We start from the raw sequence: 26889 nt of genomic DNA, 5'->3' as shown, positions 1-26889 counted from the left end.
TAGGCCTATGTGTCGGGCGAAAACGGCACCTCTATTTTTATTAACGATACCAACGATTTTTATAGTATCATATATGGTTTATTTATATGGTATTTGATGTATTTACATGTTATTGGATGTATGTGATGTATATTTACATGGTATTTCCTGTTTTCACAGATAAGTACATATGTTCATACAGTTCTTCAGTTTTGTCGGCATGTCCATCGTCATCTTCATCGTGTTCACAATATTGGCCCATGTACAATCGAACATTGTGAGAGTGCTTGGGTCAGGGAGAGATCTCCATCCTTGTATCGTCGCCATATGTCAAAGATCTCCTCTTGACAGATGTGGAAGATTTGCGCACATACGCCCTAGTAAATTGGAGTAGGGGGCTAATTTCTTACTTGTTTTATTTCACAATTATTTGTGTTTGTAAGAGACGATGTGAGTTTAATTTCTATTATTTTTCTTCAAAGCATGTTATGTTTTCACAATAAGTTGAGTTGCGTATAAGCTAAGTTGAATTATAGTTGGAGTAGAGGCTAATTTCTAATGTAAACTTGTTTTAACATCCCACAATTATTGGCGTTTGCAAGTTACAATGTAATTTTAATATCATTTATTTGACCAAGGTAAAAAAAACCTATAAGGTGCCGTTTTCGCTTGAGTCAAAGTGCCGTTTTTGCCAATCGGTGCCGTTTTCGCTATTACCCGAGTAGTATAGGTAATGATGGTTCTGGCTCACTTCCACTGGAGCAGGATTCATATACCTATACCACCACTACAGAGGGAATTTTTTATGCGTAAATGATGATGCGATTCAATGATAGTCATGAGATTAAGTTAAATTGACTCCAGCTCACCACCACCTGGAGCCAATGATATAAATTTTTATAGGTAATGATGGTTCTGGCTCACTTCCACTGGAGCCGGATTCATATACCTATACCACCACTACAGAGGGAATTTTTTATGCGTAAATGACGATGCGATTCAATGATAGTCATGAGATTAAGTTAAATTGACTCCAGCTCACCACCACCTGGAGCCAATGATATAAATTTTTATAGGTAATGATGGTTCTGGCTCACTTCCACTGGAGCCGGATTCATATACCTATACCACCACTACAGAGGGAATTTTTTATGCGTAAATGACGATGCGATTCAATGATAGTCATGAGATTAAGTTAAATCGACTCCAGCTCACCACCACCTGGAGCCAATGATATAAATTTTTATAGGTAATGATGGTTCTGGCTCACTTCCACTGGAGCCGGATTCATATACCTATACTGCTCTACAGATGGAATTTTTTATGCCAAAATGATGATGCGATTCAACGATAGTCATAAGATTCAGCTAAATTGACTCTAGCTCACCAATACTTGGGTCCAATCATTGCTTTAGATGAGCCTAAATGGTAATAAAAATATTCTTCATTATTTTTATCGATAAAGCGATATTCAACATTTTTATTAAGTTCTTCGTTCATTTTACTAGGAGACCAGACCGTATTTGGTTTGTTTGACATCACTGATATAATAAAAACCTTGTGGTAATTCTCTCCATTTAATAGTTTTTTCCATTATTATATATTTATGTAAGCATTTGTCTAAATGTGATCAAACGATAGTAAGCAATCTATTTTTAATCTCCAACCAGTTCTTTGGTTTTGGCACGGAATAATTGACGCGCTTGTTGCCTCCCCTGTTCTATGAACTTTTTTTTCTCGTCTTCGCTAATACCACTGGTCTTATGAGATTTTGATCGAATCTCCTGCTTCATTTCATTGTATTTGGTGAGTTCTGACAGCACTAAACGAAACTCATCCTCGGATATCTTACAATCGGCCATTGCTGTTGAAATATGATCCTCAATGCTGTTCAACTTTGCTTTGGCGAGTATCCGAATACTATCAAGTTTTAATGCTTTCTTTTGTAACCTACGAGAAATGAATTTTATCGCTATTCCTGCCAGTCCCGAGACTCCAGCGGTTATTTCCATGCCGAGCACGATAGGTGCGGCGATTATAGTTGATAGTAAACCGATACCCGCTACACCGAGTCCCATGCCAGGATACTACAAGCGCGGTGTCAACTCCGTCCAGAGCATTCACGGCTCTGCGATACTTTTTATACAATCCAAGTCTCAACTCCCTATCCTTCTCTATTCGATGTTTTATGTCGCTTATTTGATGTAATCGAAATCCATCAACAGTATCCATCTTTTCAAATGCTTCATTGAGCGCCGGATATAAACTCATAGTGTATATTACGATCATATAATAGTCTTTAATTGGTCTTGCTTAAATGTTTTGAGAGTATACATCAATCTTATCAAATGTATATTATACGGCAAGAATATCTTAGAAAGAGAAATGCTGTCACTTTTAATAATTTGGACCCCCTCGAGGGTTGCAACGGGCGATGCTCCGATATGAATAATACTGCAACGTCGACGCTCGTGTTTCTTTAGCCATTTAATCGATAGACCTGGTAATATTTCGAAGGCATTTTCCGGTGCATCTCCGAACAAGACTTCAATAATAAGAGTAGAAATATTAGGTATTGCACTCAAGTTATCTTTAATATCTTCGAATTCAGTAACCAAATTTAAAGTAACATTTTTTAAGGCCGGACGACTATATAACATTTGACCTGGGTTTTCTGGCAGGGGGGTAACTAACACACTTTTTCTTTTTGACGGGATATAAGCCGCGAGTACGATGCCACTATTTATTATCTTAGTTAAATTATGTCCCTTACCCATCATCACATAAGGTGGGGTAATGACGATATTCAGTAGCCACTCGATGTTTGCTTCGACCATAGTCCATTTATTCTCGCCGTTGAGAATAATATTGTACGAAGTGTTTTTAATGAGTCTACTAACGTCGACATCGCTTAAATCTTCTAGATTACCCGTGAATGTGACTTCTTTCCGCTTGTATACATTATCGTGTAAGTGTAAAGCGTATAACTTACCATTGTAACCGGGTTTATCAAATCCTTCTGTGTCTCCGAGATCGGAAAGCGCAATTGTATTACATTGTCTGAGCGTTCCAGGGCCTGATGCATCAACCATTATTTATAATATGGAGTGTTACACTTAAGTATCCTATATGTACAGGTTGATGTTTTACATCTAATACAGAAATTTTGAGGTCTGAAATAATACCATGCTTCAATTTTTTATATTGTAATGACGAGAAAGATTCCGTTCTACCGCTATTATATTTTTCATTTTTCACTGGAACACATCTGAGCAGAGTTGAAGGACTTTCTAGTTGAATATTATCCGTCGTGCTTATTTGATCAAGATGGATGAACAACTCCTTATAGGGAACTAGATCGGGTAATTTAACATCAGGATGTGTGCCAATTAAGCGACTAAATTCCTCTGTACCTGGTTGGCCCAATACACTTATATTTGCATGGTCCCATTTCACTGTCCCAGTCGCCTCATTTTGTGAGAGACTAACTCCATTAGGCTTTAAAATTTCATCATTGAGTGAGTTACGCTGTAATACCCATCAGGTATAGTAATGCGTTTGATAATACCACGTGTGGAAAATAGCATTATCCTATTATTATTTTTTGCAGCATTTATATTGGTCCACCGCGGGTAATACGTTACATCGCATAGAGCGAATTCAAGCTGACCATCTGAGTTATCGATAGTACGAAGCAGTTGAATAGACTGACCATTTGTTATTCCCAGGAGTGTAACATACATATCAAATATACAATGATACTATATCATAACTTAAATATGGAATCAACCATTATTTATAATATGGAGTGTTACACTTAAGTATCCTATATGTACAGGTTGGTGTTTTACATCTAATACAGAAATTTTGAGGTCTGAAATAATACCCCGCTTCAATTTTTTATATTGTAATGATGAGAAAGATTCCGTTCTACCGTTATTATATTTTTCATTTTTGACCGGAATAGATCTGAGTAGAGTTGAAGGACTTTCTTGTTGAATATTATCCGTCGTGCTTATTTGATCAAGATGGATACACAACTCTTTATAGGGAACTAAATCAGGTAATTTCTCTACATCAACTGTTTTGTTGCGTGGTAAGTCTATTGCCCATACAAATCCAAGTGTAATTGCTAAGTTCCCACCAATAAGTATACCTGTTTCTCCAGTGTATATTTTCACTTTCCCATTCGACTCATTTTGTGTGATACTAATTCCATTAGGCTTAAAAATTTCATCATTGAGTGAGCATACGCTGTAATACCCATCAGGTATAAAAATGTTTTTTTAACACCCCTGTTTTCACCTGCTATATACATATCATTATTATCTTTTGCAGCACTTATATTGGTCCACCGTGGGTAATACGTTACATCGCATAGTGCTACTTCGAGTTGTCCATCCGAGTTATCGATAGTACGAAGCAGTTCAATAGACTGACCATTTGTTATTCCCGGGAGTGTAACATACATATTAAATATACAATGATACTATATCATAACTTAAATATGAAATCGAGATACATTACTAATCAATCGATTATAGTAACTGCCTCTGGTGCTGAATTTTTCGTTAAATTCCCAGATACCTTTTAAAATTACAGGTTCACGGCAACTAGCGATAAAATGGTGCACGATTGGTTTCACAATCCGATGCAATTTTGGCAGAATCAGTTAAACCTTGCCGTATGGTGTGCCACAACGGGATGTGGTGTATCTGTTATTGCCCCAGGATATATGCTAAATAAGTCTGTTTTATTATTTCACGTGTATTATCAGATTAGACGTATACTTAAAGAAATTAGTGCTCCATTACCGCAGGATCGAGCGTTGAATTCCACAAATAATAATTATGATAGGTCTGCATATGAGCGTATTTGTCAGGAATTTAATGTTTTATACGAGTAAAGATTGGCGTATTAAAGGAGCAAACCATGGTCTAGGTGTTCCTTACACAGAGGAAAATATATCCGTCAAAGAAGAAAGCGATTATGTATATAAAACACTTAATAAACTTCCAGTTAATTTTGGTAAGTTGCGGCAGGACAGCAAACTTTAGGCAAGAATATATGATCATTGGCATAAAACCGGTGATTGTTATAAAGGCTGGGTACTTTATAGTAACGATTGGAGAGGGGATATTATGAGTTTTAAGAGTGGGTCTATTTATATTGTTAAAAAATGTGTACAACTGAACGATGACGCTTGGAATGAATTTCTTAATGATAAAACGGAAAATAATTTTACTAACCCAGGATTTGTAAGATTTAATGAATCGATAAGAACTTATGTATGGGCAATTCTCGGAGCGCAATCGCAGACACGAACATCCATTATCGGTTCTGGGACGGCGCTTGATGTGCAAAAACAGTTTGTCTCAAACGTGGAGGACGCCATTAATTCACCAGTTGACATAACATCGTCTATAAAGCGTTTTCAAGATGCATTACAGTACGCTCAATCCAAAGTGGACTTTGTTTATGCACCGGGACTATACATGTCTCCGAGTAATATGGAACTTAAGATCGGTCAAGTGATAGGTTATAATAATAAAATTGTTATCGCTACCGATCAACAAAGAACAGGTATAAATTCAGATATTAACGTCGAATTAATAACGCAAACGATCACGGGTGAAAAGGGAATAGTCAAGCTGCAAACACCAACTATCGCAAAAACATCTACTAATGCACAAACATCTACTGAAGCACAAGTGCCACCACATATTGAGGCTAAAAATCAACAACATATCGATGAAAAAACAGCGCTTGTAGTTGGTGGAGTCTCGGTTGGTTTACTCATGATTTGGTTAAATAGTTCTTAGCGAATACGTACAACAGCCCTGCAATTGCTACGATCAGCCCCCACAAGTTTTGACTAAGCCAAGTGGTGGTCTTAGCTAATAAATTCAATAGCCAGGAAACAACACTCCCTATTATACCGGGAAGTGCAGCCGCGGCTTTCTCAGCGAGCTTTCCCAGTGCTGAACCTAATGCTTTTAAATGCTTTTTTATCCACTCTTTTATACCATTTTTATCGTTGGGCGGTGTACCACAACCTGTACTGCCACCTGTTAACGAGAGAGTCAAAGTCGATATAATAAATCCCAACGCGGTTAAAATACTGGCAATTGTTATTCCCTGTTCTCTGAACAATGTTTTAATTTTATCGGCCAGTGTGGTATCATCATTGAGGACTTGATCGATAGTTTCTCGAATTCGACTGATTTGAGAACGAAGTGCCTTTCTATTACTGGAAGCTGCTTCGAGGCGGGCCGATCTTTTGTCTTCTAAGTTACGCAATCTTTCCGCTACGCGACGTCTACTGAACTCATCTCCCGCCTGTTCAAGTTTTGTTTTCTCTTGAGCTATATGCTTGTCGATTTCGGATATCTTGGCCGTATTATTGATGAGTTCTCTCCGCATTGTTCGCATTGCCTTGTCAAGACCTCGTAATTCCCTAATACTAAACTCCGATACCTGTAACGTGGAATTATCGTAATAGGTATCTAAGATTTCTTCGAGTCCGTCCGAGGCCACCTTCGAGGAAGCCTCCAAATCATCTGTATTACCGAGTTCAGTACGCACAGTCCTAAGAACCTTAGTAGTCTTCGCGGAAAGTCGTCGGTAGTGGACAAAACCTAATTTATCACGAACAGTGCCGATACCGTGTTTAGTGACTATCGTAGACAAGGCTAGGGGCTTACGAGTACGAGAATGCATAAGATCAATATCCGGAGCGCCACGCAGTCGCAATATTCCTTTACTATCTATCTCAAACTTTTAATATTCACGAACAATAGGACTATCATCTTTAAAGGAATCGTAATAATCATTGACGGTTGATTGTAAAATTTCATCGTTAAGATTCGTGCCACCAAAGTTGGTTTCATCAGTATCTTTGATTGGATTCTGGTTATCTAAGTCATTATGTTCAAAATTAGACATTTTTATATAAAACATAGGGTACATGTTTTCAATATAACAATGTCTTCGCAATACGGACGCAAGTTAAACCCACAACGTAGACTTCGAGATCCATTAATCTCGGCGCACACGATGTGTTAGTTCCGGGAACTGTCCGACTAGCATTTACGATTAGTTTGACTTCTACCGACGTTAACAGGGAGCCCGTTCAGAACATAGGTCGTGCTATCGTTAAGAAAATCGCGATTAAAATTAGCGGTAATGAGGTTTTGAGTATCGACGATAGTGATGTATACTATTGCTACATGGATCTCTGGAGAACGGATAAAGAGCGGGAAAACTTACAGTACCAAGGTATTTGTAATAAGAATACCAACGAAAAAGATAAGGCCATTGCCGACGCATTAGGTAACCGATTTTATGTTCCCCTAGACTTTGAATTACTAGATTCCCACATGCCCTTTTATCAAGCATCCCTAGGCGATAGGTTAGAATACGAACTCACTTTTAATGACTACGGCAGAGTAATCAGAGCTGCTGATGATGCTAGCTATTCCATTGACAATATCTCGCTGGAGTACGATATGATAACGGATCCCGAATTAGCCAGACAAATTCGTAACCATTATTCGGGAAGTTTAGCCATTTTGTACGATCGCGTGCTGCGACATCGAAAGATCACGAGGGACAAAAAAGATACGATGTGGAATATTAATCTAAACGACCCCACAAGATCGTTGAAGGGTATTTTAATGTTGTTCGAGGACCCCTCCGATGCATTTAAAAGAAATACCGAGAAGTTCTACAATCCCAAGATTACAAAAGTAGAATTGACTATCGAGGGCGTTCCTAATCAACTATATAGCCAAGGAATGCTAGCGTATCACCAGTGGGATGAGATTAAAAAACTTCCTTCTATAAAACGTTCTCCGGAAGTTAACGCAGTCGTGAAAGATCTGTCTCTAGGGAGTGTATCGATGGGTGAATACCTCACCACGAAGTACGTGCTATGGCTCGACATGCGAACAACGGACGATGACCAACTACACGGCAGTGGGAGGAGAATAGAAAATGCTAGCGAGGGTGCCACGAAACAGATACCGAAGATCCAGGAATCGGCTGGTAAATTAAACATATATTTGTACGTGATTATGGATGCTCAACTTAATATACAGAATGGGAGATTCATGCAAGCAATCTATTGATAATCTTTTACCTAAAGATCCGCACTGCGCTATCATATGCGGGCAAACGAGCTGCGGAAAAACAGCTTTTATTCTAGATATTTTACAAAGTCATTATCGGGACGTTTTCGATCATATTATTATTCTGTGCCCGACTAAAAACGTTAATAAAACATACTTATCGAGAGATTGGGTAATGAATGACGACGGGGTACACAGAGTCGATCCGGGCAATCGTTTACAAGACTGTCTCCGAGTATGTCACGAAAAATACAAAGGAGAATCAACCCTTTTCGTAATAGACAATTGCAGCGCGAGTAAAGAACTCACCAAAAAGAAAGATATGCTTTCGTATTTAGCATTCTCCTGTCGGCATACTCAACATAGCGTTTGGGTACTTACTCAAAAATACAACTCTGTCCTGAAAGATCTCAGAGAGCAGACCAAATGGGTAGCGCTGTTTCATTGCAAAGATCGAGATTCATTCGAGGAATGTTTACGCGAAAATGATGTCATTTATACCAAGATTGAACGAGATAAAGTCAGAAAACTGTTATCGGCAACGAAGCACTGTAAACTCGTATTAAAAACCGATCAACCAGCTGCTTATGCAATTGCTTAGCAAATTATAGCAAAATTATAGCAAAGTTATAGCAACTGCTTAGCAAATTATAGCAACTGCTTAGCAAAATGTAGCAAAAATGTAGCAAAATTATAGCAAATTGAACATTAGCGGTTAATATGACATAAAATGTGGTTCGAAATCCTCATTCTTTCGCAACAGTTCATTATTACGGGATGTATTGGATATGTCATATTATATTATGTTAGACTTAAATATCTCCTTAGGTATTACATTATGGAATGCGACGAACTCATCGAACAAATGCTCAAAGAATCTGAGCCTGATGTAGATAAATCTTTAGATAAACATAGAGAAAGACTCGCGGCTTTGTTAGCCGGTGGAAAATGTTCCCAATATTTGGGAGAAAATTATACCATCGAAAAAATTGATAACATGACCGACGAAGAAATTAAAAAACTGTACGCTTGTTACGAGTCTAGACTGGGAGCTACCATGACTAAAACGATAGGGTCGTCTATATTACAACTATACACAGTCGTAGCTAGTACGTTTCTCCCCATCCCGGCAGAACATCGCATGTATTTATGCGAATCTCTAGAGAAAGACCCATTCATCGAACACGCTATAAGCGCAGTGAGCTGTGAGTTTTATCATAGATTCGGAATGTTCTTAGCTCCGTTCACCACAGCTTTAATAACGGCAAGGTATTGTCAATTTAAACATACGTGCCCACTTAATAATAATGGAGACACAATCACAACAGATGACACCACAACAGATTGTGAAAGAGGAACCACAACAGATTGCGGAACAACGAGTGAATGAGGAACCACCACCAGTGAAGGAGAATGTGAATGCACCACAAACACAAAAACAACCCAGAGTGACAAAGAATCCTTTGAAAATAGCTGCAGGAAGGAAGGGAGGACTGGCGCGCAAAGCGAAATTAATAAATAATTCAAATCCGATTAAAACATGGGCACTAGTAGGAGTTGCTGGTATAGTGGCTGTATGGTTCTTTTATAAGACCGGAGAAGAGAAAACATCACCCCCGCCGCAACAACAAGTTCAATTAGAGGTTAGTCCTCATATAATGCTATAAGAAGCATGACTACTCCAGTTACAGACGGTAAAATGTTGGTAAACGCAACGTATCATTCAGCGGTGGTCACCGGCTTGGCCATTAGCTATGCTCGTATGGCTAAAATGATTACTAAAGCCACACCTCCCAAGCTAGATTTTAATGGTTATGACATCGGTATGATGGTTCTGGATATTGGATTAGCAATGGCAACGAAGGATATGCTCATCAAACAAGGACTTATCCCGGAAGACATAATGAAGTAATTAAACATTTGAATATATTATATTCATATAAATATGGCATCAATTGCGATGATGGTCGGTGGAGCTGTTGTTAATGCTCTAGCTTTTTTGGGGAGTAATTATTTATTTTCCAGTATGAGGGAATCAAACGCTAAAGAAGTTGAAGAGGAGCGTAAACGACATAACGAAGCTTTAGAACAATACCAAGCAGCCCAGTTACAATATACACAGCAGAGAATGAAGAGATTAGACTTTATTCATGAACAACTGTGTAAGGAAGGACATTCAATTCAAACGTTTCAGGATGTCAAATCTGCCATGCACGAATACTTCCTCGTTTATGGGAAAAAACTAGACCCAATACCGATACCAACAATGAGTCAGTTTTATACACCGTCAGAGGCTCAGAAAGACCGCGAGGTGGCATTTGTTATTATTGGGTTAGCTGCTGTATTGATTTTCAGCTATACCATGAATACGCAGTGACAGCTGTGGCTAGTTAGGAGAGTCAGAGTGACAGCTAATCTATAAATAGCCTAATCAATATCTCACCAGTGTAGCTGTGATTTGCATTTAGACAAATGATATGATAGATGTATGAACATTGCATTTAGACAAATGATATGATAGATGTATAACCATGAATAATTGCAAATTTACACTCATGGAGAAGACGACTCTATGTAATCGACGCTGTGTTGATATTTACTGCGGTATACACAATTATTACATCAGGCGCAGACACATAAACTATACGTGTTCTGAATGCGGGATAGGGGTCAAAGGTCGTTATTGTTTATGTAAGAAACACGGTGCTGATAGGGTCAGGAACCAGATTATTTATGCTAGGAAGAGAGATTACATCAATGAGAGGAATAGGTTGGAGAGAATACGTATTTAGATATATGAAAACAACCAATTAGACATTTGTCTCATTTTGCATATACCATTCAACCACAATGGTTTTTGTCAGAGAGTTAAAGGCTATGGCAAAGCAAAGTGGACTACGTGGATATTCTTGTATGAGAAAAGCTGAATTGATTACCTTACTCGGTTTGGAATACAACAAACCCCAGACTGTTAGAGAACTCAAAGTTCGAGCGAGAAACAGTGGGCTGAGAGGTTATTCTCGAATGAGAAGAGCTGAATTGATCGCTTTACAAGATAATAATGATGATAATGATAATGTTGATATTGATAATGATGTTGAGAATAAACAACAAGAATTAATATTTATACCCACATCCGCCGGTGTTGGTAAATATCTAAGAGGTTGGAAGATGGATATTAATTCCAACATGGATGTTAACGATATTAAGCCCATCATATCGAGTAAAATTAACGAGGAATTAGATGATTTACATAGTATAAAATACCAGCTGACGATTAAAATGACATTGAGTAAAAGTAACACAGACGATAGCACCGAATATACCGAACCATATTTCCGAAGCAATCAAGAAGTTATAACCGAATCCGATACTATAAACGCATCATTAGATACATCAATTCAGAGGATACAGGAAACTTTAGAACGCTGGACTAATAGAGGTTCGGGTTGGGGTGTGGATAAAATCGATAGTTTATATTTAGATATAGCGAATTATATGCCTTTCAAAGGTGGATCTTATATAGATTTACCCCCGTATTATAAGAAGAAAAAAGCCATAATTAATGTAAAAAATAAATGCGATGACTGTTTAAGAATGATGATAAGATCTGCATTGTTCCCCGTAGACAAAAATCCGGATAGACCTTCTAGCTATCCCCAAAACGATGGACTCAACTTCGATGGTATAGACAAACCTAAACCAATATCACAAATTGATAAGGTGGAAAAGCAAAATAATTTAGCTATAAATGTTTTCGGACATTCTAAAGGAATTGTTGTACACAGGATAAGCTCCGCTCCAGAACATATTCCCAGAATCAATTCATTTCTGATCGAAAAAGATGGTAAATATCATTATATGTGGATAAAGAGTTTAAACAGGCTATTATACGATCAAACAAAACATGCTAGAAAGAAATATTTCTGTGAAAGATGCCTACATGGGTACAGCAGACAAGATCTATTAGAAGCACATAAAGAAGACTGTAGAGGTGTTGGACAGAATGCTATCAGGATGGATATGCCTAAAGAGGGAAAAAATATATTAAAATTTGAACATTATTGTAATCAAATGCCAGTACCGTATGTAATTTACGCCGACTTCGAAGCGCTTATCAAACCCATAGAAAATACCAACCATAGCAATATTGATAGTACTCAAGAACATATTCCTTGTGGGTTTGGATATATAGTTGTAAGGTATGATGGGAAAACAAACACTCCCTCGATTTACAGAGGTCCCGATGCAGCGGGAAAGTTCCTAGAATATCTACAAAATGAAGAGAGAATAATCAGGGAAAAATTATCGTGTAAGAAACCCTTGCGTATGACGAGGGATGATTGGAGGGCCCATAAGAAGTCAACAAGTTGTCATGTTTGTAATAAACCCCTGGATGGGGATTCCATAAGAGATCATTGTCACGTCACGGGTAATTATCGGGGAGCCGCGCATAACGAGTGTAACTTGAAACTAAAAATGAATTCTCAAACAATACCCATCCCCGTTGTGTTTCACAACCTCAGGGGATACGATTTACATCTCATCATGCAAGCTATCTCAAAGACCGACGGCGGTTTAACGTGCATTCCTAATAATATGGAAAAATACATATCGTTCTCGTTGACTAAACCTATACATTATAGGGACAAGGATGGGAAATCTAGAATAAAGCAAAGTAATGGGCTTAGATTCATAGACTCCGTACAGTTTCTGTTATCTTCCCTGGACAATTTAGCTAATGCGAACAATCCCGATGACTTTGCGATAACAAGTAAATATACCGACAAGATAACTCGTCATTTGTTGCTGAGAAAAGGTGTATATCCTTACGAATATATGGATGATTGGTCTAGATTCGAAGAAACTGAATTACCACCCCTCGAATCATTCTATAGTAACTTAACAGAATCTAGAATAACAGATGCCGATTATGAACACGCTCTGACGGTGTGGGATAAATTAGGTTGTAAGAATTTAGGCGATTATCATGATCTGTACTTAAAAACCGATGTACTGTTACTCACCGATATATTCGAGATATTTAGAAAGACATGTTTAAAACAATACGGCTTGGACCCGGCATGGTACTATTCCAGTCCCGGACTATCGTGGGATGCATTGTTGAAGAAGACCGGCGTAGAACTAAAATTACTCACAGATTACGATATGCACTTGTTTATTGAGAAAGGATTAAGAGGTGGTATATCGATGGCAGCTGAAAGGTATTCTAAGGCTAATAATAAATTAGTGGAAGGATACGATCCGAGTAAACCCGACACGCATATATTATATCTCGACGCTAACAATTTGTACGGATGGGCTATGAGTCAACCTTTACCCACGGGTGGTTTTGAGTGGGTTGATGATATCGATAATATCAATGTTATTAATATCCATAATAATGATGCGAATAAAGGGTACATACTAGAAGTTGACTTGGAATATCCAAATTCCTTACATAAAGATCATAACAGTTATCCGCAAGCTCACGACAGATTGATGGTTAATAAAGATTGGATGTCAGAATATCAACGCTCCTTGATGGGTAATAGTGGGTTAGCTAACGTAGAAAAACTCGTACCAAATTTGATATAGTTCACTACAGAAATCTCCAGTTGTATCTATCGTTAGGTATGAAACTTAAGAAAATTCACAGAGTTCTAAAGTTTGATCAAAGCCCTTGGATGGAGCCCTATATAAGGTTGAACACAGATTTAAGAAAGATAGCTATCAGCGATTTCGAAAAGAATCTGTATAAGCTCATGAATAACTCAGTATTTGGTAAAACTATGGAGAATCTAAGGAAGCGTGTTGATGTTAAATTAGTCAGATCTAATGAAGAAGAAAGACTCAGGAAACTTATAGCCAGTCCGGCTTTTAACAGAAGCAAGATATTCGATAATGACTTAGCCGCGTTGCATATGCAGAAGAGTAATATAGATACGGCGATAGATGCGAGGTTTTATTTGTTGATGGAAATACAAACCGAGGATGAGTATAAAGATATGGCAGAAAAAATAGATATGTACGACACGAGCGATTACCCAAAAGATAATCCACTGCACAGCGTTGTAAATAAAAAGTTGTTAGGTAAGATGAAGGATGAATGTGCTGGGACCCCTATAGCGGAGTATGTCGGATTAAGACCTAAGATGTATTCTATAAAGAAGTCCGATAATGGAGAGATAAGAAAAGCTAAGGGCGTGAAGAAGTATGCTGTAAAAAAGCATATCAAACACGAACAGTATAAAGAATCATTATTCAACGGTAGAACGTTCAAACACGAGATGAACTCTTTAAGAAGTTACAATCATAGGATATATGGATTAAGAATGAACAAGACATCATTATCCCCCTTAGATACAAAGAGATGGATTGATAATGATGGTGTAACTACCTATGCTTATGGTTATGGTGGTAATACCGTACCGTCGGGAACTATGAACAACTCTTCTCGTACAAATGCCCTACCCGGTCCATCTTGAAGATAATAAAGAATAGGCTCTCCTTCTTTCGTAACCAATCGACTAATGTTATACATCTTAAGAGACCAAATCGGATCGGTTGCGCGACGTAGGCCTCCTTCGAGTTCACCGGGCTGGTATAAATATCTTACCCTTACTCTATCCGGAAGTTTTCGTTCTTTGCCTCTCCTCGATGCTGAAGATTCGGAAGTCACGGATTTCATTTTAATAGCATCGGATGGTTTCTTCCCTATTAATCTCGTTACTTCATTATTCAGCGCTGATACAACAGCTGATAATCGTGTCACCCATTCGGTTGATCTCAATTGCTCGGATTTCATTTCGATCCCATACTGATATCCAAACAAAGGTTCCGCTAATATCCGGTTAATCTTTCGACGATAGCTTGACTGCGGTGGGCCTCTCTGTCACCACGGACGATTTTGACATTGTGCTTTGTTAACAGTTTAGTTACCGATCCCATAAACTCGCGACCGGGATCTACTTGAAATAGCTTAGGCCATTTTAGCGGTCCGCGTTTATATATGTGGCTCAGTGCATTAGCTACTTCCGTTGAATCTTTCGAGGTTAATGGCTCAGCCTCTTTGTATCAACTAGCCACATCCACTACGGTTAAAGCGTATTTATACGTTTTGCGTCTTACCTTATCGTGGGGAAGAAACAAGATGACAGCCTGATGAACTTCATTCGTCGTAAAAATATCAAACTTCTTCCTCGGTATATAACGCGGTGCCGGTAAATATATTTGCCACATCGCTTGTCTCTTTAACCAATCCTTTGCCACATCTTTAGATACCTTAGCCGCGGTGGCTAATTTTTTTTATTGCTCCTATACCTTTCCAATATCCTTGTGGGCTATAGTAAATTTTATCCATTATTAATTAATATTGATGTTTCGTTTAATACAACTCATGACTATCGTTGAATCGCATCATCATTTTGGCATAAAAAATTCCATCTGTAGAGCAGTATAGGTATATGAATCCGGCTCCAGTGGAAGTGAACCATCATTACCTATAAAAATTTATATCATTGGCTCCAGGTGGTGGTGAGCTGGAGTCAATTTAACTTAATCTCATGACTATCATTGAATCGCATCATCATTTACGCATAAAAAATTCCCTCTGTAGTGGTGGTATAGGTATATGAATCCTGCTCCAGTGGAAGTGAGCCAGAACCATCATTACCTATACTACTACCCGTCCCCAAGCAACCCTTTTCTGGTGTGTAAATTAGTTTACACATATGTAGGATGATAAATATGATACACTGGATGTCCATGGACTTAAAAGTGACAGGACATGCCGTTCTGAAGCATTGTTTGTAAACAATAGCCGATAACACCCGAGCAAACTTGGCTCAGCGGAATAATTTTGCTCCGGTGACCGCATTGCGGGTGTTGGCTTATCACGAAACCGGACTTTTCTCTCGTTTGTAAACAACACTCTTATTCTGCAATAGCAGACGGTTCTAATGCAAGCATTTCGGTACGCATATTGTTGTGCATAATTAACTGCGACCATGAGGTGCATGACAATACAGCTTGACACATCAAAGTGACCATATCGCCAGCTCTCCCAAGTACTTTGATAACAGCACATGGAAGATAAATATGCAAATGGAAATAGTTTTCACATTTTCAGATACTTTCTCCTTGGAAGTTAAACATTTCATGACATATATTTGTCTAAACATAGTAAATGTGTAGTCTCTGTAATATCCTCAGGTTATCGTGTCATCTGATAACTGCGTAACGAACGCCGGGTTTGGTTCATCACTGTTTACTGATATACTAAGAAACGTCTTTTCAGGCTGACAGCTTACTGGGACTCACGCTGCGCATGTGTATAGATGTACAATGCTGATAGTCTAACATGCTAGTATCCTGACGGATAATTATGAATCATATATTATTATAGGTATATTAATGTCAATCTGTTACATCCTCTTCTTCAAGATATCTTCACAGGGAGTAACAATTTTCAGCATAATCACTTTGTAACTTTTAAGACAACTCTAACTTTATCATTAACTTGTAAATTATCAACATCAACTTTAAACAGTCACTCTTGAGCTTAGAGTATCAACACAGTCACAGATTTAATTTATCAGGTCTGCGAATAGCTCTGCCTTATCTGGTTCGATACTGATGTCTATCACGATTACTGACACTGTCACTTAATGTCATTGGAACACATCTCTCACATGGTCTTCTACTTTGTGGGGTTCTATCAGGAACTCTTTTGTTGTTCAGCTGGTTCTTGTTTCCTGTGTCAGCTATTACTTCCATGAGTAGTATAGGTAATGGGGGTTCTGCCGCAACTCCACTGGAGCAGGATTCATATACCTATACTGCTACTACAGGAGGAATTTTTTATGCCAAAATGATGATGCGATTTAATGATAGTCATGAGATTCAGTTAAATTGACTCTAGGTGGAGTCAATGATATAAATTTTTATAGGTAATGATGGTTCTGGACCACTACCAATACCTGGGGCCAATCATTGCTTTAGATGAGCCTAAATGGTAATAAAAATATTCTTCATTATTTTTATCGATAAAGCGATATTCAACATTTTTATTAAGTTCTTCGTTCATTTTACTAGGAGACCAGACTATATAACTACACTCTTTTTGTAAATTGATAAGAAACAATTGATAACCGTATTTGGTTGGTTTGACATCACTGATATAATAAAAACCTTGTGGTAATTCTTTCCATTGAATAGCTTTCTCCATTATTATATATTTATGTTAGCATTTGTCTAAATGTAATCACACGATAGTAAACAATCTATTTTTAATCTCCAACCAGTTCTTTGGTTTTGGCACGGAATAATTGACGCGCTTGTTGCCTCCCCTGTTCTATGAACTTTTTTTTCTCGTCTTCGCTAATACCACTGGTCTTACGAGATTTTGATCGAATCTCCTGCTTCATTTTATTGTATTTGTTGAGCTCTGACAGCACTAAACGAAACTCATCCTCGGATATCTTACGGGGGCACGGGTGGCCCAGTCGTCTAAGGCGCCGCGATTCGCTGTGCAGAGTTGCGTCCCTTAGGCACGCCAGAAACCTATGATTGTGGGTTCGAATCCCGGTTCGCCCCGATTATGTTTCTAGGTTTGTCAGCACCATACCCGTGCTCGTGGGTTTCACCGAAATGGTAAACGTCTGAGACCTGCATCACTTCGGGCTTTCCTCCCACATTAAGCTGACACGCCGTGATATAACTGTAATACTGTTAAAAGCGGCGTTAAACCCAACTCACTCACTCACTCACTCGGATATCTTACAATCGGCCATTGCTGTCGAAATATGATCCTCAATGCTGTTCAACTTTGCTTCGGCGAGTATCCGAATACTATCGTGTTTTAATGCTTTCTTTTGTAACCTACGAGAAATGAATTTTATCGCTATTCCTGCCAGTCCCGAGACTCCAGCGGTTATTTCCATGCCGAGCACGATAGGCGCGGCGATTATAGTTGATAGTAAACCGATACCCGCTACACCGAGTCCCATGCTAGCCGCTACAAGAGCGGTGTCAACTCCGTCCAGAGCATTCACGGCTCTGCGATACCTTTTATACAATCCAAGTCTCAACTCCCTATCCTTCCCTATTCGATGTTTTATGTCGCTTATTTGATGTAATCGAAATCCATCAACGGTATCCATCTTTTCAAATGCTTCATTGAGCGCCGGATATAAACTCATAGTGTATATAACGATCATATAAAAGTCTTTAATTGGTCTTGCTTAAATGTTTTGAGACTATACATCAACCTTATCAAATGTATATTATACGGCAAGAATATCTTAGTAAGAGAAATACTGTCACTTTAATAATTTGGCCCCCCTCGAGGGTTGCAACGGGCGATGCTCCGATATGAATAATACTGCAACGTTGACGCTCGTGTTTCTTTAGCCATTTAATCGATAGACCTGGTAATATATCGAAGGCATCTTCCGGTGCATCTCCGAACAAGACTTCAATAATAAGCGTAGAAAGATACCTGACTCAAGTTATCTTTAATATCTTCGAATTCAGTAACCAAATTTAAAGTAACATTTTTTAAGGCCGGACGACTATATATCATATGACCTGGGTTTTCTGGCAGGGGAGTGACCAACACGCTTTTTCGTTTTGACGGCATATAAGCCGCGAGTACGATACCACTATTTATTATCTTAGTTAAATTATGTGCCTTACCCATCATCACATACGGTGGGGTAATGACGATATTCAGTAGCCACTCGATGTTTGCTTCAACCATAGTCCATTTATTATCGTCGTTGTGAGTAATATTGTACGAAGTGTTTTTAAGGAGTCTACTAACATCGACATCGCTTAAATCTCCTAGATTACCCGTGAATGTGACTTCTTTCCGCTTGTATACATTATCGTGTAAGTGTAAAGCGTATAACTTACCATTGTAACCGGGTTTATCAAATCCTTCTGTGTCTCCGAGATCGGAAAGCGCAATTGTATTACATTGTCTTACTGTTCCAGGGCCTGATGCATCAACCATTATTTTTAATATGGAGTGTTACACTTAAGTATCCTATATGTACAGGTTGATGTTTTACATCTAATACAGAAATTTTGAGGTCTGAAATAATACCCCACTTCAATTTTTTATATTGTAATGTTGAGAAAGATTCCGTTCTACCGCTATTATATTTTTCATTTTTCACTGGAACACTTCTTAGCAGAGTTGAAGGACTTTCTTGTTGAATATTATCTGTCGTACTGATTTGATCAAGTTGGATGCACAACTCTTTATAGGGAACTAACTCAGGTAAATAGAGTCCCTGATCTGATGTCTTGATTACTGTTATTTCTCTTCCCCATCCAAGTGTGTATGCTAAGTTCACGTAAAGCTTTACATCCTTTGTTCCAGCGTTTAAAATCAGTAACCCATTTGACTCATTTTGTGTTAGACTAATTCCATTAGGCTTAAAAAATTCATCATTGAGTGAGCATACGCTGTAATACCCATCAGGTATAATGTATTTTTTACCATTTATTTCTGTCTCATTATTATAACCCCTCGTAGCACTTATATTGGTCCACAGTGGGTAATACGTTACATCGCATAGAGCGACTTCGAGTTGTCCATCCGAGTTATCGATAGTACGAAGCAGTTGAATAGACTGACCATTTGTTATTCCCAGGAGTGTAACATACAGATCAAATATACAATGATACTATATCATAACTTAAATATGGAATTAACCATTATTTTTAATATGGAGTGTTACACTTAAGTATCCTATATGTACAGGTTGGTGTTTTACATCTAATACAGAAATTTTGAGGTCTGAAATGATTCCCCGCTTCAATTTTTTATATTGTAATGTTGAGAAAGATTCCGTTCTACCGCTATTGTATTTTTCATCTTTAACTGGAACACATCTGAGTAGAGTTGAAGGACTTTCTTGTTGAATATTATCCGTCGTACTGATCTGATCAAGATGGATGCACAACTCTTTATAGGGAACTAAATCGGGTAATGCATATACAGTCACTGTTTTTTTAGGTGGTAATAATGCTGACTGTCCAAGTCCAAGTGTAATTGCTAAGTACTCGTAAATAATTACACCTTTTTCTCCAGTGTATATTTTCACTGTCCCATTCGACTCATTTTGTGTGATACTCATTCCATTAGACTTAAAAAATTCATCATTGAGTGAGCATACGCTGTAATACCCATCATGTATAATGAGTTCTCTGCCAATACCATTGTTTTCACCTGGTATACTCATCTTATTATTATTTTTTATAGCATTTTTATTGGTCCACAGCGGGTAATACGTTACATCGCATAGAGCTACTTCGAGTTGTCCATCCGAGTTATCGATAGTATGAAGCAGTTGAATAGACTGACCATTTGTTATTCCAGGTAGTGTAACATACATATTAAATATACAATGATACTATATCATAACTTAAATATGAAATCGAGATACATTACTAATCAATCGATTATAGTAACTGCCTCTGGTGCTGAATTTTTCGTTAAATTCCCAGATATCTTTGAAAAGTACAGGGTCACGGCAACTAGCGATAAAATGGTGCACGATTGGTTTCACAATCCGATGCAATTTTGGCAGAATCAGTTAAACTTTGCCATATGGTGTGCCACAACGGGATGTGGCGTATCTGTTAATGCCCCAGGATTTATGCTAAATAAGTCTGTTTTATTATTTCACGTGTACCATCAGATTAGACGTATACTTAAAGAAATTAGTGCTCCATTACCGCAGGATCGAGCGTGGAATTCCACAAATAATAATTATGATAGGTCCGCGTATGAGCGTATTTGTAATGAATTTAATATTTCTACGAGTAAAGATTGGCGCATTAAAGGAGCAAACCATGGTCTAGGTGTTCCGTACAGCGGACAAAGAACTGTTAAAGAAGTCAGCGATGATTTAGTTAAAAAAACTCATCAACCATTCAATCCATTTAAATTCTTACAGAAAGACAATCTTTTTGTAAGATTGCATAATCTTAATCATGGCTGGGAACTTTCGAGTAACGATTGGAGAGGTTCCCTTATGAGTTTTAAGGGTGGTTTGGCTTATATTGTTACAAAATTTATACAAATGAACGATACCGCAAACGCTTGGAATGAATTTCTTAATGATAAAACGGAAAATAATTTTACTAACCCAGGATTTGTAAGATTTAATGAATCGATAAGAACTTATGTATGGGCAATTCTCGGTGCACAATCGCAAACACGAACATCCATTATCGGTTCTGGGACGGCGCTCGATGCACAAAAACAGTTTGTCGCAAACGTGGAGGACGCCATTAATTCACCAGTTGACATACCATCGTCTATAAAGCGTTTTCAAGATGCATTACAGTACGCTCAATCCAAAGTGGACTTCGTTTATGCGCCGGGACTATACATGTCTCCGAGTAATATGGAACTTAAGATCGGTCAAGTGATAGGTTATAATAATAAAATTGTTATCGCTACCGATCAACAAAAACCAGGTATAAATTCAGATATTAACGTCGAATTAATAACGCAAACGATCACGGGCGAAAAGGGAATAGTCAAGCCGCAAACACCAACTATCGCTCAACCATCTTTTATCGATCAACCATCTACTAATGCTCAAGTACCACCGCATATTGAGGCTAAAAATCAACAACATATCGATGAAAAAACAGCGCTCGTAGTGGGTGGAGTCTCGGTTGGCTTACTCATGATTTGGTTAAATAGTTCTTAGCGAACACGTACAACAGCCCTGCAATTGCTACGATCAGCCCCCACAAGTTTTGACTAAGCCAAGTGGTGGTCTTAGCTAATAAATTCAATAGCCAGGAAACAACACTCCCTATTATACCGGGAAGTGCAGCCGCGGCTTTCTCAGCGAGCTTTCCCAGTGCTGAACCTAATGCTTTTAAATGCTTTTTTATCCACTCTTTTATACCGTTTTTATCGCTAGGCGGTGTACCTCCACCTGTACTACCACCTGTTAATGAGAGAGTCAAAGTCGATATAATAAAACCCAACGCGGTTAAAATACTGGCAATGGTTATTCCCTGTTCTCTGAACAATGTTTTAATTTTATCGGCCAGTGTAGTGTCATCGTTGAGGACTTGATCGATAGTTTCTCGAATACGACTGATTTGCGAACGAAGTGCCTTTCTATTACTGGAAGCAGCTTCGAGGCGGGCCGATCTTTCGTCTTCTAAGTTACGTAATCTTTCTGCTACGCGGCGTCTACTGAACTCATTGCCCGCCTGTTCGAGTTTTGTTTTCTCTTGAGCTATATGCTTGTCGATTTCGGATATCTTGGCTATATTATTGATGAGTTCTCCCCGCATTGTTCGCATTGCCTTGTCAAGACCTCGTAATTCCCTAATACTAAACTCCGAATATGGTACCTGTAACGTGGAATTATCGTAATAGGTATCTAAGATTTCTCCGAGTCCGTTCGTGGCCACATTAGAGGCTGCTTCCAAATCATCTGTATTACCGAGTTCAGTACGCACGGTTCGAAGAACCTTAGTAGTCTTCGCGGGAAGTCGTCCGTATTCTACAAAACCTAATTTATCACGAACAAACTCGCGACTATGTTTACCAGCTATAGTAGACAAGGCTAGGGGCTTACGAGTACTATAATGCATAAGATCAATATGCGGAGAGTCACGCAGTCGCAATATTCCTTTACTATCTAGCATAAACTTTGAATAGTCACGACCTATTGGGATAACATAATTTTTATCATCTTTTAATGCATCGTAATAATCATTGACGGTTGATTGTAAAATTTCATCGTTAAGATTCGTGCCACCAAAGTTGGTTTCATCAGTACCCTCTTCGTTTGGGTTATCAAAGTCATCAAATGTACTTAGATCTAAGCCATTATGTTCAAAATTAGCCATTTTTATCCCCCGCCGCGCGAAAGCGCGAAGCGGGGGATATAGTATTCACGACCGTCCGTACGTCCATCCGTACGTCCGTCTGTCCGTCCGTACGTCCCACCTGTTTGTTGCCGCGATATCTCAAGAACTAAACACTGGATTGTCTTCATATTTGGAACTATGGTGTATATACAGACTCCGCAGACACCAGTCGGTTTTGGTGACCTTGATCCCATTTTCAAGGTCACAGCAGACAAATCTGCTTTTAGAGTTGGAAAACGGTGTTGCCGCGATATCTCAAGAACTAAACACTGGATTGTCTTCATATTTGGAACTATGGTGTATATACAGACTCCGCAGACACCAGTCGGTTTTGGTGACCTTGATCCCATTTTCAAGGTCACAGCAGACAAATCTGCTTTTAGAGTTGGAAAACGGTGTTGCCGCGATATCTCAAGAACTAAACACTGGATTGTCTTCATATTTGGAACTATGGTGTATATACAGACACCGCAGACACCAGTCGGTTTTGGTGACCTTGACCCCATTTTCAAGGTCACAGCAGGCAAATCTGCTTTTGGAGTTGGAAAACGGTGTTGCCGCGATATCTCAAGAACTAAACACTGGATTGTCTTCATATTTGGAACTATAGTGTATATACAGACTCCGCAGACACCAGTCGGTTTTGGTGACCTTGATCCCATTTTCAAGGTCACAGCAGGCAAATCTGCTTTTAGAGTTGGAAAACGGTGTTGCCGCGATATCTCAAGAACTAAACCTCTCGATTGTCTTCATATTTGGAACTATGGTGTATATACAGACACCGCAGACACCAGTCGGTTTTGGTGACCTTGACCCCATTTTCAAGGTCACAGCAGGCAAATCTGCTTTTGGAGTTAGAAAACGGTGTTGCCGCGATATCTCAAGAACTAATCGCTGGATTGTCTTCATATTTGGAACTATAGTGTATATACAGACACCGCATACACCTGTCCGATTTGGTGACCTTGACCCCATTTTCAAGGTCACAGCAGGCAAATCTGTTTTTGGAGTTGGAAAACGGTGTTGCCACAATATCTCAAGAACTAATCGCTGGATTGTCTTCATATTTGGTACTATGGTGTATATGGCGGGGGATATTTCGTCACTCTGTGACAAATACTTGTTATATTAAACATAGGGTACATAATTTCAATATAAACAATGTCTTCGCAATACAGACGCAAGTTAAACCCACAACGTAGACTTCGAGATCCATTAGGGGTCAAAGCAATTCGTCAGTCTGTAACTATAACAAATAACCCTAGTACCATCGATCAGAATCAAACGCTTCTGGTTCGCTTTCCTAATCTCGGCGCACACGATGTGTTAGTTCCGGGAACTGTCCGACTAGCGTTTACGATTAGTTTGACTTCTACCGACGTTAACAGGGAGCCCGTTCAGAACATAGGTCGTGCTATCGTTAAGAAAATCGCCATTAAAATTAGCGGTAATGAGGTTTTGAGTATCGACGATAGCGATGTATACTATTGCTACATGGATCTCTGGAGAACGGATAAAGAGCGGGAAAACTTACAGTACCAAGGTATTTGTAATAAGAACACATTGAGACTGCGCGTAGGCGCTGAAAATGGTGTTGATACCAACGAAAAAGATAAGGCCGTTGCCGACGCATTAGGTAACAGATTCTATGTTCCCCTAGACTTTGAATTACTAGATTCCCACATGCCCTTTTATCAAGCATCCCTAGGCGATAGGTTAGAATACGAACTCACTTTTAATGACTACGGTAGAGTAATCAGATCTGCTAATGAAGATGCTAGCTATTCCATTGACAATATCTCGCTGGAGTACGATATGATAACGGATCCCGAATTAGCCAGACAAATTCGTAACCAGTATTCGGGAAGTTTAGCCATTTTGTACGATCGCGTGCTGCGACACCGAAAGATCACGAGGGACAAAAAAGATACGATGTGGAATATCAATCTAAACGTCCCCACGAGGTCGCTGAAGGGTATTTTAATGTTGTTCGAGGACCCCTCCGATGCGTTTAAAAGAAATACCGAGAAGTTCTACAATCCCAAGATTACAAAAGTAGAATTGACTATCGAGGGCGTTCCTAATCAACTATATAGCCAAGGAATGCTAGCGTATCACCAGTGGGATGAGATTAAAAAACTTCCTTCTATAAAACGTTCTCCGGAAGTTAACGCAGTCGTGAAAGATCTGTCTCTCGGGAGTGTATCGATGGGTGAATACCTCACCACGAAGTACGCGCTATGGCTCGACATGCGAACAACGGACGATGACCAATTACACGGCAGTGGGAGGAGAATAGAAAATGCTAGCGAGGGTGCCACCATACAGATAACGAAGCTTCAGGAAGCGGCTGGTAAATTAAACATATATTTGTACGTGATTATGGATGCGCAACTTAATATACAGAATGGGAGATTCGTGCAAGCAATCTATTGATAATCTTTTACCTAAAGATCCGCACTGCGCTATCATATGTGGGCAAACGGGCTGCGGAAAAACAGCCTTTATTCTAGATATTTTAGAAAGTCATTATCGGGACGTTTTCGATCATATCACTATTCTGTGCCCGACTATAAGCGTTAATTAAACCTACCTATCGAGAGATTGGGTAATGAATGACGACGGGGTACACAGAGTCGATCCGGGCGATCGTTTACAAGACTGCCTCCGAGTATGTCACGAGAAATACAAAGGAGAATCAACTCTTTTCGTAATAGACGACTGCAGCGCGAGTAAAGAACTCACAAAAAAGAAGGATATGCTTTCGTATTTAGCATTCTCCGGTCGGCATACTCAACATAGCGTTTGGGTACTTACTCAAAAATACAACTCTGTCCTGAAAGATCTCAGAGAGCAGACCAAATGGGTAGCGCTTTTTCATTGCAAAGATCGAGATTCATTCGAGGAATGTTTACGCGAAAATGATGTCATTTATACCAAGGGCGAACGAGACAAAGTCAGAAAAGTGTTAGCGGCAACGAAGCACTGTAAACTCGTATTAAAAACCGATCAACCAGCTGCTTATGCAATTGCTTAGCAAATTGTAGCAAAATGTAGCAAAATTATAGCAAAATGTAGCAAAAATGTAGCAAATTGAACATAAGCGGTTAATATTACATAAAATGTGGTTCGAAATCCTCATTCTTTCACAACAGTTCATTATTACGGGTTGTATTGGATATGTCATATTATATTATGTTAGACTTAAATATCTCCTTAGGTATTACATTATGGAATGCGACGAACTCATCGAACAAATGCTCAAAGAATCTGATGCAGATCAACATGTTACAGATAAATCTTTAGATAAACATAGAGAAAGACTCGCCGCTTTGGTAGCCGGTGGAAAATGTTCCCAATATTTGGGAGAAAATTATACCATCGAAAAAATTGATAACATGACCGACGAAGAGATTAAAAAACTGTACGCGCGTTACGAGTCTAGACTGGGAGCTACCATGACTAAAACGATAGGGTCTTCTATATTACAACTATACACAGCCGTAGCTAGTACGTTTCTCCCCATCCCAGCAGAACATCGCCTGTATTTATGCGAATCTCTCGAGAAAGACCCATTCATCGAACACGCTATAAGCGCAGTGAGCTGTGAGTTTTATCATAGATACGGAATGTTCTTAGCTCCGTTCACCACAGCTTTAATAACGGCTAGGTATTGTCAATTTAAACATACGTGCCCACTTAATAATATAAATGGAGACACAACAGATTGCGGAAACACAATCACAACAGGTGACACCACAGATTGTGAACGAGGAACCACAGATTGTGGAAACGCAACAACAGATTGCGGAACAACAAGTGAATGAGGAACCACCACATGTGAATGAGAAAACAAAAAAAC

The 26889-nt window shown here is 38.9% G+C and overlaps 1 protein-coding gene across 2 annotated transcripts in view; it reads left to right on the top strand.

The window, feature by feature from the left end:
• Positions 1-26889, top strand: part of LOC124149737 (exonuclease 1-like) — a 191806-nt gene that overhangs the window by 402 nt on the left and 164515 nt on the right. The window lies entirely within an intron of this gene.

Source organism: Haliotis rufescens, unplaced genomic scaffold (assembly GCF_023055435.1).
Source record: "Haliotis rufescens isolate VD_foot unplaced genomic scaffold, xgHalRufe1.0.p SCAF_3, whole genome shotgun sequence".
NCBI lineage: Eukaryota > Metazoa > Mollusca > Gastropoda > Lepetellida > Haliotidae > Haliotis > Haliotis rufescens.
Note: the sequence above shows the minus strand (reverse complement) of the source record. Positions and strands in the feature narration are given on the sequence as shown.